We start from the raw sequence: 15,410 nt of genomic DNA, 5'->3' as shown, positions 1-15,410 counted from the left end.
AGTTAGAGGGAATGCTTCCAGCCTGACTGTGTGAGCTGAAGCATCTGTCTTTTGGGAGCTTCAGATTCAAAGAGAAATCTCAGCTCTTGTTGGGTTCTGAGCCTTCAGACTTGCTGTGAAATACACCATTGGCTCTTGTGGGTCACCTGTTTGCCAGTCTTGGGATATTTCAGCCTCCATAACTGAATAAGCCAATTCCTTGTAAAAACAGATAAGTAAATCCAGTTGGTTCTGTTTCTCTAGATGGTTCTCCATCATGGGATGCTATGACCCTAGGGTCTTTTGTCTAGATTAAGAGATAAACTGGAAAGAAGAACATAAGGAAAACTGTAGGACAAAGGTCAGTTAGTAGAAGCAGGTGAGTAACGTTCGGTCTTGGGGTCTAGCTGCTGACAATAGGATGTTATTTTTCTCATGGAACTCACAGTTGAGCTGGGGGAAGACAGACAATAAACAAGTAATCAAATCCATAAAATAACAGATTGTGATCAATGCTGAGGAACATGTGAACTGGATGGCATGACACTGGGGATTTTGGGGTTGGGGAGATAAGGAGGAATCAGTCCAAATTGTGGAAGGGTGTTTAAGGAATGACCACACAGCTGAGACATGACTCTCAGAGATGGCAGTAGCCGGCCATGAGTTGGAGGAAAATCATTCCAGGTGTGTGAAAAAGCAGGTGCAAAGGGCCTGGGGTGGGACTGACTGTGCCTAGACAAAGAAGAGAAAGGATGCAGTGGAGCCTGAAACCCAGTGAGGACTCAGGGCTCCTCCAATCCATAACTCCCCAGAGGAACCAGGAGACTCTTGATTTCCTTCTGGCACTTTCATCCCACCTTCTGTCCATCAACAAGCCTTTTTCTTTCTTTTTTTTTTTAATGGTGATTACAGTCACCATTTTAACCATTTTATTTATTTTTTAAAAGATTTACTTATTTATGAGAGAAAGAGGGCAGGGGGAGGGCAGAGGGAGAGAGAATCTCAAGCAGGCTTCCTGCTGAGCATAGAGTCCCGCCATGGGCCTTGGTCCCAGGACCCCAAGATCATGACCTGACCCAAAACCAAGAGCCAGATGCTCAACTGACTGAGCCACCCAGTCACCCCACCCTACCATTTTATTTTAACCATTTTATTTTATTTTATTGTTGTTTTTAAGATTTATTTTATTTTTTAAAAGATTTATTTATTTGAGAGAGAGAGAGAGAGAACAAGCAGAGGGAGGAGAATTGGGAGAGAGAAAGGAAGCAGACTCCCCCTGAGCATGGAGCCTAAAAGGACACCGGGCTTGGTCCCGGACAGGGCGCGGGGCTTGATCCCAGAAACCTGGAATCATAATTTGAGCCAAAACCAAGCCTTGGGTGCTTAACTGACTGAGCCACCCAGGCACCTCCACCATTTTAACCATTTAAAGTGGACGATTCAGTGATATTTAGTACCTTTACAATGTTGTGAAACAATCACCTTTATCTAGTTCCAGAACATTTCTTCCACCTCAAAAGGAAACCCTGTTGGGGATCCTGGGTGGCTCAGTCATTAAGCATCTGCCTTTGGCTCAGGTCATGATCTCAGGGTCCTGGGATAGAGCCCCGCATCGGGCTCTCTGCTTGGCGGGAAGCCTTCTTCTCCCTCTCCCACTCCCCCTGCTGTGTTCCCTCTCTCACTGGGTCTCTCTCTGTCAAATAAATAAATAAAATCTTAAAAAAAAAAAAAAGGAAATCCTGTGTTCCTTAAGCAGTCACTCCCCATTCTCCTGTCCCTGCAGCCCTTGGCAACCACTAATCTGATTTCTGTCCCTATTCTGCATATTTCATGTAAATGGAAAATACCACATGTGGCCTTTGTGTCTAGGTTCTTTCAGATATCGCTATATTTTTGAGACTAATTAATGTCATAACAAAGGTCTGTACTTCATTCCTTTTTATGGGTTTTTACAATATACCATTGTGTGGACAGAACACATTTTGTTTCTCTGTTCATCATCAGTTGATGGATATTAGATTGTTTACACCTTTTGGCTATTGTGAACAGGGCTGCTATGAGCATTTGTGTGTAAATTTTTGTGTGGGCACATATAACTTTATTTAACTTAGATATATACTAGGAGTGTAATTGCTGAGTGATAAAGACTGGACGTTTATGTCCCCTCAGATTCATATATTGATACCTAATCCCCAGTATACTTAGAGATGTATTGGAGGTGGTGTCTTATTGTCTTATTGGAGGTTATTAAGTCAGAAGGGTGGTGCCCTAGTGAATGGGATTGGTGCCCTTATGAAAGAGACCCCAGGGAGCTCTCTTGCCCCTTCCACCATGCAAGGATGCAATGAGAAGATAGCTGTCTATAAATCAGGTCATAGGCTCTCACCAGACCCCAAATATGCCAATACCTTGATCTTGGACTTTCCAGCCTCCAGAATGGTGAGAAATAAATTTCTGTTATTTATAAGCCACCCAGCTGATAGTACTTTGTGATAGCTGCCTGAATGGATTAAGTCACAGCTCATAGGGTAATTCTACATTTAACATTTTGGGGAACCTTTGAATTATTTTCCATAGTGACTGCACCATGTTGCATTCCTACCAGCAATGCATAAGGATTTCAATTTCTCCACATCCTTGCCTAAACTTACTTTACTTTTTTTTTTTTTTAATTAGAGTCATCCTAGTGGGTGTGAAGTGGTATCTCACTGTGGTTTTGATTTGCATTTCATTAATGACTAATGAGGTTGAACATCTTTTCATATGCTTGTGAGCCATTTGTAGAACTTCTTTGGAGAAATTCTGTTCAAGGGCTTTGCTCATATTTTAAGTTTGATTGTCTTTTTTTTTTTTGATGAGTTGTACAAATTCTGAACGTATTCTGGATACTAGACTCTCATTACATATATGATTTGCAAATATTTTCTCTTACTCTATGGGTTGCCTTTTCTCTTTCTTGATAGTGGCCTATTCAGATGGTGCACAAAAGTTTTAGAATTTTATAATGCCCTATTTATCTTTTTTCTCTTGTTGCTTGTGGTTTTGGTGTCATACCCAAGAAACCATGTCCAAATGCAAGATCATGACTGTTTGCTCCTATGTGTTGTTCTAAGATTTTTTTATAGTTACAGATTTTATATTTAAGTCTCGAATCATTTTAAGTTGATTTTTGTATATGGTATGAGGTAGGGATCCAACTTAATTTCATGTGGATATCCAGTTGTGCCAGCACATTTGTTGAAGAGACTACTTTTTTTTTTTTTAAAGATTTTATTTATTTATTTGACAGGCAGAGATCACCAGTAGGCAGAGAGGCAGAGAGAGAGAGAGAGAGAGAGAGAGGAGGAAGCAGGCTCCCTGTGGAGCAGAGAGCCCGACGCAGGGCTCGATTCCAGGACCCTGAGATCATGACCTGAGCAGAAGGCAGAGGCTTTAACCCACTGAGCCACCCAAGCGCCCCGAAGAGACTACTTTTTCCTGATTGAATGGTCTTGGCAGCCTCTTGAAAACCAGTTGATCTGGGCATCTGGGTGGCTCAGTCATTAAGCATCTGTCATGATCCTGGGGTCCTGGGATGAAGCTTTGCATTAGGCTCCCTGCTCTGTGGGGAGTTTACTTCTCCCTCTGCCCCTCCCTCTGACTCATGCTTTGCTCTTCTCTTCTCTTCTCTTCTCTTCTCTTCTCTTCTCTTCTCTTCTCTTCTCGCTCTCAAATAAAAAAATAAATAAACAAAACCAATTGATCATAGATGTATGGTTTTATTTCTGGATTCCTGTTTTACTCAGTTGATCCAATAGCTGTTCTTAGTGCAGTACCACGATTTTGATTACTGTAAGGAAGCATGATCCTTCTAATTTCATTCTTTTTCAAGATGGTTTTGGCCATTTGGAGAATCTTGATCTTCCCTATGAATTTTAGGATCAGTTTTTCCATTTCTACAAAAATAGCTTTTGAGATTTTTGTAGGGATTGCTTGGAATTTATAGGTAGTTTGGGATAGTATTGTCATCCTAATAATGTTACATCTCCCAATCCATGAACACAGGATATCTTTCCATTTATTTGTATCTTTTTAAATTTCTTTTGATGACATTTTGTAGTTTTCAGCAGATAAGTCTTATACCTGCTTGGTTAAGTTTATTCCAAGTTACTTTACTCTTGTTGATGCTATTGTAAATGAAATTGTTTTCTTAATTTCCTTTTCAAATTGCTTGTTGTTAGTGTATGGAAATATGACTAGACTAATTTTTGTCAACTCCTTTTTTTTTTTTTTAACAATCTCTACACCCAATGTGGGACTCGAACTCATAACCCAGAGATCAAGAGTCACACGCTCTACCAACTAAGTCAGCCTGGCACCCCACAAATACTACTGATTTTGTGTATTGATCTTATATCCTGAAGCTTTGCTAAATATATTTATTAGTTAGCTGTAATAGCTTGTGTATGTATATTCTTTGGAATTTTCTCTATGTAAGGTTGTGTCCTCACAAATAGAGATAAATATTGCCTAATGGGGTGGCTAAAACTTCCAGTGCAGTGCTAAATAGAATTGGTGAAAGTGGGCATCCTTGTCTTATTCTTGATCTTAAGAGAGAGCTTTCAATCCTACACCCCTGAGTAAGATTCTGCAAGTCTTGGGGGTGTTGAATCTGTCCACTTCTCGACCCCCTGTTCCTCCTTGAACTCTTCTGCCTGTAATATCACCATTTGCTTGGACCACTTCAACCACCTCTAAAGTGACTTTCCATTTTTCTCCCCACCCTGAAACTCATTCGATCAATTCTTGCACGTGTTGATTTTTTTCCTCTCTCTGGAGTTCAAAGGATCAGCCCCATGCTGGCCTTTGCTTCCCACCTTGCTTCTTTAATAGCCCTTATCCCGATTTTGCTATTTTTATTTGCACTTTTACAAAGCTTATTTCTGCAGCTAGGCTATAGATCAATTCTGCGTCTGCCAGTTCGACACAGCAGCTCTTTGAAGTTCCCTTCCTGTCTGAGCCCCCAGGCATCAACTGTTGCGACTGCATTCACTGAGGCGGCACAGGGCTTGAAAGTTTATAAACTGCCTTCACGGTCATCACTCGAGCCTCACGAGGACCTTGTGAGGTAAGTGTTATAATCACTGTGTTTCCCATTCGGCACACAAGGAAACTGAGGTCCCTGACATGGAGAGATACGCCCAAGGAGTAACCGCTCTGAAGTGGCAGATCCAGGGAGGACATGAAACAAGAGGAAGAACAATGAGGCACTCAGAGGTGAGAACTAGCATGAAGCATTTGGGGAGCGGCCTATTGAATATTGAGGTGCCTTAAAGAGAGGTGGGGTCCACTAAGAAAGGCAGCACCACATAATAAAGGTTAAGACCACAGTCTCTGGTCAGACATATGCATAACTGAACTTCCACCCTGCTACTTACTAGCTATGTAACCTTCTTCACAACCCTTGACCTTCCTGAACTTCAGTTTACTCATCCAAAAAATGGGGCAATAATTATCAATCTAAGCTTGTTGCATTATGAGGTGGACAGCAAGTGCTCTGTGCTATTCCTGACACTTAGAAAGTGCTCAGAAAATCAGAGCCTCTGGCTTGCAAATTTCAACATATGATTAACATATCTTTAAAATATTACTATTTATATCCATGGACATCCTTAAAATGGACTGGAAGTGGTAACTGTCACACAGGAATTTCCATGAATACGTGGAAGCTCTTCCTGGAGAAAGGGGGGCTCTTTGCTTCTTCACTGATGATGTTCCTGAAGATGCTGTACTTGCTTCTACTTCTGAAATATTCCATGTGTGCCTGTACACGTGCTTCCTGCTTTCTACAACTTCTCCCAATCACTTCTCACAACCTGGGGAGGTAGTCTGCTAGGTCCCTGCTCTTGGTGGCAGACAAGGCCAGGGGAGAAGGCTGGCTTGTTCTGGATTCTTTGGGCAGGATGAAGAGGAGGGAGGGCTGTGGGCAGGGGGGTGAAGGGAGGCAGGAGGATGGGGCAAGGGGAAGGGATAGTGTGGTGAGCATCCCTGTACAGGCCAGCAGAGCCAGAAACCCAAGGACCTGGTATCAGAGGGACACAGACACTGCTGCTGACAAGTGGCCAAGAGCCATGGAGATGGCCTGGCTGTGTCCTGCACAGAGTCCTCCTCCGCCCTGACATCCTGGGTGCTGGAGACTTGGGGGCAGTGGAGGTGACACAGTGCTGTGCAGATGGGAACCTGACACTCATGGAGGGAGGGAGGGAGGGAGGGAGTGGGGAGAGAGGGGGAGGTCCTCTCCTCCATCGCTCCCTTGGCTCAGGCAGGCAGAGTCCCTAGTCCTGATCAGGAGACCTTGTCTGACCTCCCCTTGCTGAAGACACCAGCACAGGCCAGTCACTTTCCTGGCTTCTCTGCCAAGCTTTGTCCCTGCCTTTAAAACTCTCTCTTCCCGATATCCTATGACACTGTCACTTTTCCTTCCCTTCCACTAGATGCTGCTCTATGGCCACCAAAAACAGCCCACATTTCTGATTCTGAGGTCCCTGTGTGGACAAGGCAGAGAGGCCATCTGCTGAGTCCTCCCCATTCTCCAGAAGATGCGTGGAGATGCAAGGCTTTACCTGGGCTCTTTGATATTATGGTGACAGTATTGACTCCAATAGCTGTGGCTTGATGAGCACCCAGTGTGTGTCAGGCTCTTTTCACCCATTAGCTGCTGCTTCTGCTTATTCTTCTTCTTCTTCTTTTTTTTTTTTTTTTAAAGATTATTTATTTATTCACTAGAGAGAGAGAGAGAGAGAGAAAGAGAGCGCACACATGCAAGCTGGGGAGGTGGGTAGGAGCAGCGGGGAGGGAGAGGGAGGGGGAAAGAATTTCCAGCAGAGTCCTCACTGAGCATGGAACTGATACGGGATTTAATGTCACAATCCTGAGATCATGACCTGAGCTGAAACCAAGAGTCTGACACTCAACCAACTGGGCCACCCAGGCGCCCCTTCACCAATTAACTTCTTCACCGCCCCCAGACCCCTTGAAGTGACTTCTCTACTACATATCAGGAAATCGAGTCTCAGAGAGATGATGTGACCTGCCCAGAGTCACACAGCACCTGAGTGGACAAGCTGTGATTCCAATTGATGTTCCCAAATTCCAAATGCCAAAGACTCAACCAGGATCCTGTCCCATTGCTTAAGGCAGTTGCTAATTGTTGAATGTCTACTATGTGCTGGACAGCAGCCAATGCTTGGAGAATACAGAGATGAATAAGATAGACTCACTCTATGGATAGTTGGCCCTGTGTCCACCCTCCTGGGAATCTCATCGCCATGTGTCCCCAGCATCTAGCCCAGAGCTTGGCATAGAGTACAGCCTCAGTTAGTATGGAACAAATGAACTGCTATTGGTTATAGAAGCACTTATGTCCGAAGACTTTCTGTGGTCCATCCCAGGGAATGTGGAGGACAAAGAATGTCCTGTGACCTCAGGTTTGTCCCATCTAGGCATCCATCTGGGTCTTCATCTTTGGGTTGGTTGGCTCAACCACACTGTGCCATCCCAAGGGTCCCTTCCAGTCCTGGAGTGCCACTGTCTGTAAGACAGTGGTTTAGGGAGAACTTTCCAGGGGCCCATTCTTCATTTTCTCCATGATCCTTGGTTTCTTTGGAGCCTTAAGCACTGTAGAGGATATGGGGAGTTCCTAGATGCTTTCCCTGAAAAACACACTTAAACCTTCTATTTTCCATTCAGTTTCAGGAGCTTCCTAGACCCTAAGTTAAGAGTCTCTGTTGCAGAGGATTCTTAAAAACCACAGATATCCCAAACCAACAGAATCACATCTCAAATGGCACAACTATTTAATCAGCAAATTCTTACAAATTCCCACCATGTGTTATGCATCATGCTGGGTCCTGGGGACCATAGGGGACAGCTGCAGCATTCAGGTGGATCAGGAAGCAGCTCGTGGGAAGCTGGAGTCCAGTCAGCAGCCGCTGAGCTCTCGACACACCTGCAGAGTGGGCTCCAGTGGCTTCTGTAAATTCTGACCTCTCTGGGGTGTCTGGAATTTTCTCCCCCCTTGGCCCCTCTCATTAGGGTGCTCTAGAACAGGCTTATCCAAGATAAGCATGGATGATTCTAAATCTTCTCTGATGGGTGGCCGTGTTTTTTAGTGCTTCTGCTCCAGAATATAATGCCACAGGTGTGCAAACTCAGCTGCTCTTTGTGTTACAAGTTCAAAGCCCCCCTTGCCCAAATATCCTCAACAAAATGTCAGAAACCTCTTCCTCTCCTTTTTGTTGCTAATAATAATGACGACAGCCAGTAATAACAAAATATTAACCATTCCTCAGGCACATATATACTGAGCACTTTGGGGACACCTGGGAATGTGGGGTGAGCAAGATGGCGTCCTTGGCCAAGGCATGGGGACGGGATCAGGATGAGCTGATGCCTGCCAGTGCCAATCCACGTTTCACAGGGTCTGAAACTTCCCCAAGTTTGTGGATCATTTTAAGGAAAAAATAAAAACTGCAAAAACAAATTTTGGTTTAAAAGTGACAACCTGCAGAGTTAAGAAAACTTCAAAATATTCACGCCATCACAAACCCCAGAAAACAATGTTTCGTATATTGCCTGCCATCCGTATGCCTGCCATCCGTATTCTACCCGCTCCTTGTTTGTTTATTTATTTATTTTGCTTGCATGGTCTTGGATCGCTTCTCTTGAGGACAATGCTTTTTCTTTTTCTTTCTTTTTTAAAAAATATTTTATTTATTTATTTGAGAGAGAGAGAACATGCAGGGGGAGGGGAAGGGGGGAGGAAGAAACTCTTGCTGAATGGGGGGCCCAATGGGGGTTGGGAGGAGCTAGATCTCACGACCCTGAGATCATGACCAGAGCCAAAATCAAGAGTTGGACACTTAACCTACGCCACCTCCCTGGTGCCCCCGGAGAGTGCTTTTTCTAGTATGTTTTGTAGAACAAGTAAAATAAATTTCAGTCTTTTCTCTGATGTGGAAGATAGAAATTTGTTCTTCCTTAGTGATAGCTTAGAAAATGGTGTGTCCTCAGTTGTGACACCATCTAAATTTTTGAGCTTGTTGTCAGATGTGGGAAAGACTTTACTGAGCTTCTATCAGCATGTGATAATGTCCATAATCTGGGCTTTTTGAGGTTTTTTTTTGGTTGTTTTTTTTTGGTGAACTGATTGAATTTTAATGCTCTTCGAAGTAGGGATACTCATTAGCTAATTTGTCACCAATGTAAATTCACAAAGAGTTTTCTACTGGTTTCTCGTCAAACCAGTAAGAAAATGTTTCTATTCTTCAAGATGTTCAGATTTACTCCTCTTTCTTAACTAGGTTATCAAATAATCTGAGAACCTGATCTTTGATTCTATTTGTAATTTATCTCTTCCTCTTCATGAATGATTGCTTTTGATACGATACAAAAACCTTTTGTTATAATTCTCATCATTTGGTTCATTTGTAACTATACATGTTGCCTCACTGAGCATATTCCAGTAGGAATGGATTACCAGCAAAATTCTCTTGGCTCCACATGAATCTGAAAGTCCTAACTGAGCACTCTAGCTTGTTCATTACAGGAACTGGTCCTCAGTTTTTCATGTTTGGCACTGAAAATTGGGGGAAAAAGGTATCAGGCAGGAAATGTTTCCTTCTGGTGATTAAGGACACCTGCACCCACATACAAAAGCACTACACATCCATTTATTCCCATCACTTCCGAAAAGGAAGATCATCTTAACTCATAAAGAGGAGGAAGGATGTGACTTCAGAAAAAAAAAATAATCATAGCCCTTCCCAAGCAGGGACAGTTGATAACTTCTGCCACTGGTTTATGGATTTGAGTCTTGTGTCCATTAGCTCCAAGCTGTGTGACCTCGAGAAAGCAACCTGGCCTCTCTGTACCTCCCTGCCTCCTTCCAGGGGTGGTTGGGAGGATTGAGCGATCCAACCCCACGGAAAGCCCTCACTCAGCCTGCTCCAGGAGCTCCAGCGCCTGGGAGAGCGATCCTCGTCGTTATTCGCAAGGCAACCGCGCCACCCAGTGGCTCTTCATCCCGGCTGCAAACAAGCCGCCTCCGCGCAGCAATAACGGGGCTCAGAGGGCTGGCTGTGGGCGGGCACTTTGTGCCTGGGGCGGCTGAGGCTGAGGCAGAAGCAGGGAGAAAAGCCATAAATATTCAAGGCATCATGCACGAACTTGGACCCTCACCTGACACTGTATGCAAAAGTTAATTCAAAATTGGTCAAATATCAAAACATAAAGCAAACCCCATAAAACTCTTAGAAGAAAACAGGACAAAAGTTTCATGACACTGGATTTGGCAATGATTTCTTGGTTATGACAACAAAAGCACAGGCAACAGAATAAAAACAGATAAACGGACTCCATCAACATTTAAAATTTATGTTCATCATAGGACACAATCAACAGAGTGAAAAAGGCAGCCTATGCAACAGGGGAAACTATTTGCAAGTCATTGATAAGTGTTTAATATCCAAGATATATAAACAACTCTTACGACTCAAGAACAAAACATAAATGGCAAAATTAAAAAATGGGCGAGAGACTTGAATAGACGTCTCTCTAAGAAAGATATATAGATGGCCAACAGACACATGAGAAGATGCTCAGCATTATTTCATTATTTTTTTAAAGTTATACATTTTCTAAAAAAACTTTATTTATTTGAGAGAGTGCAAGAGAGAGCAGCAGTGGTTGGGTGGGGGGAGAGAGAGAAGCAGGTTCCCTGCAGAGCACGGAGCCCCATGCAGTGCTCCATCCCAGAATCCTGGGATCATGACCCGAGCTGAAGGCAGACCCTTAACCCCTTAACCAACTGAGCCACCCAGGGACCCCAAAGATGCTCAACATTATTAATCATTAGAGAAATGTGAATCAAAACCACAGTGGATGCCACTTCACACGTGTTTGGATGGTTACCATCAAAGAAACAAAACACAAATGTTGGTGAGAATGTGGAGGAAGCAGGACCTTTGTGCACTGTTGCTGGGAGTGTGAAGTCCTGCAGCCTCTATGGATAATGGCAGTGTGGTTCCTAGAATGAAAAATAGAATTACCATATAATCCGGGAACTCTGCTTCAGGGTATATACCCAAAAGAATCAAAAGGAGGGTCTTGAAGAGACATGTGTACATCAATATTCATAGCACTATTATTCATTGTAAACCAATATATGAAAGCCGTCTAAATGTCCATCAAGAGATGAATAGTGGATAAAGAAAATGTGGACTATACAAAACAACGGAATAATATTCAGCCTTAAAACGGGAAGACATCCCGTCACAGGTTACAACCTGGATAAACCTTGTGGACATTATGTAAGTGAAAATAAGCCTGTCATAAAAGGACAAATATTGTAAGAGTCCGCTTATATGAGGTCCCTAGGGTAGCCAAATTCACAGGGAGAGAAAATAGGATGATGGTTGCCAGAGAAAGTTTTGCAAGATGAAGGGAGTTTTGGAGATTGGACACACAACAATGTAACTGTCCTGTTAAAAAGAATTAAGACAGTAAATTTTATGTTATGTGTATTTTAGCACAATTTTAAAAAATTAAAGTGTCAGTACCACAACAGACAACACAAAGCTAAAAGTCAAGACCCAGACTTTAAGAGAAAACATTTGCAATTCATAGGCAAATAAGCATACAGACTATATAAAACATATTTTTCTATAAATAGAAATGACAGAAGTGACTCCATTCTTTAAACATCTGACTCTTGATTTTTGGCTTAGGTCATGATCTCAGGGTCATGAGATCCAGTCCTATGTTGGGCCCCACGTTGGGCTCTGTGATCAGTGGGGAGTCGGCCTGGGATTCTCTCTCCCTCTTCCTCTGCCCCTCCCACCTCTCTAATAAACAATAAATAGAAAATGGTAGAAGATCAAGGAAGGGACAGAAGAATAAAACATTGGGGAGGGTATGTGCTATGGTGAGTGCTGTGAAGTGTGTAAACCTGGCGATTCACAGACCTGTACCCCTGGGGAAAAAAATATATGTTTATAAAAAATAAAATTAAAAAAAAAGAAGAATAAAACAAATGGCAAATAGATCTATGTGAATATACATAATTTCACTAATCATTTGAGAAAAAGGAGTTAAAAAGAAAAATTATTTCTCAATCACCTATTTGACTAATTATGATGGATAATATTCTCTGTAATTAAGGATGTGGATAAATAGGAACTCTTGTATGCTGATAGTGAGGATATAAATCAGTGACTTCTTTTTTGGCACATGAATCTTTCATTTTTACCAGATATTAAATATCCATACTATTTCCTTAGTATTCTATTTCTGAGACCAATCATTAAAGAAAAAAATTAGCTCCTATAACAACTGATGAATATACAGGTGTGCCCTGTTCAATTGTATTGATAAGAGCAAATAATCTATAACAATGTGACCGTTCCTCTGTGGATAAAGTATGGTAAACCATCCCATAGATTAGTGGTACAACTATTTATAAAAATGATCCATATGTTTTGTGTAAAGTCTGGCCACGAGACAACACATAAAACCAGGTTGCGTTATGTAAATATATATTCATTTATAACTAGGATTTCTAGTGTGCACATCCTCCCCTAATAGAAATATTTTTATTTTCCGAAGATTTGAAATAAAAGAAGATCACTGTTTTATAGATGAGGTGGTTGCTAGGTGAGGCAGAGCTGAGAGAAGCAATTCTTTCCAAATGGAAATCTCTGGAAACTGCAGAAAACAAGTGCAAAGCAGGGTAAACTTCATGGAGAACTGGGAATCAAGCAAAGAATTTAGACCAAAGTTCTTTGCACACTGACTTGACTCCGTTCCACTGACTTTCTAAATTGTACCCTCTTTCTTTACTGACAAAGAGAAACAAAGGCAAAAATTCTAGTCTATGGTCACCTCATTAGACAAAATGCCAGGTGCTCATCTCCCTGTTGCAATAGTAAAACCAAAACCAAACCAAACCAAACCAAAACAACAACAACAACAACAACAATAAAAACAAACAACAACAACAAAGCCCCCAAACCCAAAACAACAAAAGAAACTATGAAAGCAAAAATCTATAAAATTATGTTTCATTTAATAAATATTATCAGAATCTCAGATAAGAGTTTAGGCCGAACAGACATGGTTGAAGGCAGGCACTGACAGGAGGAAGATGGCCTTGATGTTCACTGTGGTCCCATACAAGTACTTCTCAAATTAGTCCATCAGCTCCCTCTTGGGCTGCTCCCCCACTACCCTTTTGCTTAGCACAGGGCCTTTCTTTTGCAAACTGAAGAATAAGTCATAAGCCTCTCAAGACAATCCAAGTTCCTTAGGCTCATGCAAAACAAAGGAAAATAAATAAATCATCCTAGAACATGGGAAATAGAATTCTTATTTCAACTGATAGCTGCCTGATCCTTGCCAATGCAAGAAAGATCACTATGAAGAGTGACTATAACCACTTGTAAGTGTTGGAAGAACCCCTGAGAACATACAGATGCATTTGATTATATAAAAATGGAAAAATTTTGCATGGCATAACATTCAAAAAACAAAGTAAAAAAGATAAATCACAAAATGGGAAAAATCTGTATCTTAAATCACAAAGTTCTAAGTTATAAATATTTCCTAAATATAAGGAAGAAAAGAGACTGTCAACAGTTCCAGCAGAACATGATAGAAACATGAATAAACAGCTCAGAGGAAAAGAAGACAAATGACTCTTAACCTTGTTCAAAAAAGACAAATTCAAATGCAAATTACACTGAGATACTACGTCTCTTCCATCAAAAATTGAAAAGTTTCATAATATACTATGTTAGTGTGGCTGTGCTGAAATAGGGTCTCTCACACATTATTGTTCAGAAAGCATCATTCAGCCCCAGATGGAGGGGAATTTGACAATACCTAGTAAAACTGCACAGGTATTAACCCTTTGATTCAAGAATCTTCTCAAAATGTATCCCAAAGACATACTGGCAAAAATATGAAAAGATTTGCATACACGATCATCTGTTGCAGTGTTGGGAAATTTAAAACACACTTCTAAACTCAAATGTCTACAAAAATAATATTAAAGTTAGACAAAGTTTGGTAATAAATATTAAGGAAAATTCTAGAGATTAAATGCTGTGAGATGCACCAAAAGCATTACTTTGACACCAATTTATAGCATTAATTGTTTATATTAGAAAATCCAACTTAAGTTAGAAACTACCAAGAGCACACTATGAATGTGCATGCATGAGTTGTGGCTTTCCACAATTTATTTATTCAATTATAAATTTTATAAGTTATAAATTATAAATTCAATTCAATTTATTCAATTATAAAACAAGGTTAACGTCATTGCAAAGCAGGTTCAGGATTCCAAACTCAACGATGTTTCACTCCGCATTTTGCTTGGCTTCATACAGGTCACACAAAGCAAAGCAGAACACAAAGTCACAACAAACAAGATAGAACAAGGAGTAAGAAGTTGATGAGCCAAAGAGGAAGTCAGTCTATGAGCATGCACTTGTGATGAGGATTGAGTCTGGTCTGGGTCTCCTCAAGGCGTTTCCTGCTCGTTCTTTTCAAGCCTTGGAGAGTCTGTTATTTCAGAGATCAGTGTGACACAGCCTTTCGTGGCATTTGCCTTTCAAATGTAGTCAGACGCGGAAGAGTCAGCATCTGGAGGGCCTGACAGTTTGCTTCAAAAGTCTTCCCATTTTTAAGGGAGTTTAATCAGGCCTGGGGCCCTACTGGCCACTTCTAGTTCTAGTAGTGATTATCAGCTCTAGGTCCTTCCAGGCTCTCTTGGCTTTGCTGGTTATCTGTCCTGATGATGCTAGTCTGGGCTTGTTTTGGTGATGTCTGGTCTACCACAGGGCCCTTAGCTGTTTGCATCATGGCTTGACATGAGTGACTCCATCTTGCTCTCTACAGAAACAATGACAGAATAAACTCATATAGTGACAGTGCAAGGTACACAAATGAGAACAGAATGTAAAGAAATAGAAAATAGGGATGATAGTAGAAATAAAGCTGAAAATTGCCTTTTTGAGGAAAGTAAAAACGGAGTAAGTCTTTAATGAGATTTATTGAAGAAAAAAGAAATCACAAAAAATTATATTAAGAATTAAAAAGAAGACATAGCTATAGATACAGCAGGGATAGAAAAGATAACAAATAGATCTTATGGACAGATTTATGCCAATGCATTTGAAAAATATATACAAAATGTACAGAGTCCTAGAAAAACATATCTTTCCAAAACTGATCTGCAAAGAAATGTAAACTCTAAATAGTGTTATAGCCATTGACTAAATTTAATCGTAGTTTAAAAGCTTCTCTCTGTCTCTGTCCATTTGTCCATCTAACTGTCTGTCTGTCTGTCTGTGTCTCTATCTCTCTCACACACACACATACACACATACCAG

The sequence above is a fragment of the Lontra canadensis genome, unplaced genomic scaffold (genome assembly GCF_010015895.1).
Source record: "Lontra canadensis isolate GAN:19392208 unplaced genomic scaffold, GSC_riverotter_1.0 scaffold87, whole genome shotgun sequence".
In the NCBI taxonomy this organism is placed as follows: domain Eukaryota; kingdom Metazoa; phylum Chordata; class Mammalia; order Carnivora; family Mustelidae; genus Lontra; species Lontra canadensis.
Note: the sequence above shows the minus strand (reverse complement) of the source record.